The sequence below is a fragment of the Poecilia latipinna genome, unplaced genomic scaffold (genome assembly GCF_001443285.1).
Source record: "Poecilia latipinna isolate Pla-1442-1.1 unplaced genomic scaffold, P_latipinna-1.0 Scaffold1464, whole genome shotgun sequence".
NCBI classification, from domain to species: domain Eukaryota; kingdom Metazoa; phylum Chordata; class Actinopteri; order Cyprinodontiformes; family Poeciliidae; genus Poecilia; species Poecilia latipinna.
This window is the reverse complement of record NW_015114080.1, coordinates 50,123-51,399: the sequence shown is the minus strand read 5'-3', so window position 1 is coordinate 51,399 and position 1,277 is coordinate 50,123.

The following is a 1,277-nucleotide window of genomic DNA, read 5'->3' as shown; positions in this document are numbered from 1 at the left end:
GCGCCTCCAGCGATGAGGCACGAGAACTGCCTGCCTCACCTCGAATCTGTTCTCTGCTGTTTATGAACGCTCCTCCGCACACAAAACACGATTCACACACAGTTGGTGACAATAAAATCACAGTACATTAAATACATAAGCTAAATTATTGAAAATCAGTTCATACATTAAAGGTTTTTAACCATTTCATTGGCGACGTACAGACGGGAGGAGCATGCTCTCATAGAATAGCAACCGGTGCAGTGAACAAGAGGTTGCGCAATCCCAGCTGAGGCTCAGCTAGCTGCTGCCTCACCGGCTTTGCTTCCAAGCATTTGAATGGGAAAATGCAAAAATTCAGCAATTTTGAAGAAAAAAAACATCAGATTTGGTTAAATTAAATGAAAAATGGGTACTTTATAGTACAATCCACAGGGTGAAAATATCTTTATAAATTATTTTATTATTATATATTATGTTTCCATGATGACAGGTGAGCCTCACCTGCCTCCCCTGACCGCACGTCACTGGTCTAAACTAGCATTTCTCAACGTGGGCGGTACCGCCCCCCGGGGGGCTTTCAGAGGACAGCAGGGGGCGCTGGCGGAAATATTTACAAAAGCGGGGCGCTGTGATTCCTTTGGGGGACGTTTGCTCGAAGGTAAACTTTAAACCTTAAATCCACAACAATACCAGTTTAGATTTTGAGCAACTTGCTAAAACTGTAATGTGTAACATTAAAACATGCCTGGCTGCATGTTTTAATGCAGCCAGGCAAAAAGATTAAAACCAGATTTCTGTAGGCTGGTTAGACTGGTATGTGTTTGTGGTGGTGCTTAAATCACATTTTGCCATAAAACATTCATGTCAAATGGGATTTTGTTTTTTAATCCCTTAGGACGATTTTACCAGGGTTTTCATACAAGAATCAGGTAGATAAATCTCCGATAATGTTCTCTTTACATACCGAGGCGCAGCTTAGGCAGAACCTGAATACAACACACACATGAAAGGAAGTTTGACAAGCAGACAAAAAGAAAGTCAAAGTCAGAGAAAGTCAGTGTTTGTAGCTTTTGGTGCAGCTCCTCTCCTGCTACTAGTAGCTTCACCACATCAGGTCAGTGTTACACCGGCTGATGACGTTGCTGTGATTCACTTGTCTGATGCTCAAATATTTTATGTTTTATTGAGGATTTTTGTACATATGTTTTGTCAGTGCTGTGATCATGTCAAAGCAGCAACTTGTATTAAAAAGTTTTAATGTTCGTCTGGACGTTTCCATGGAAGGACAACAGAAA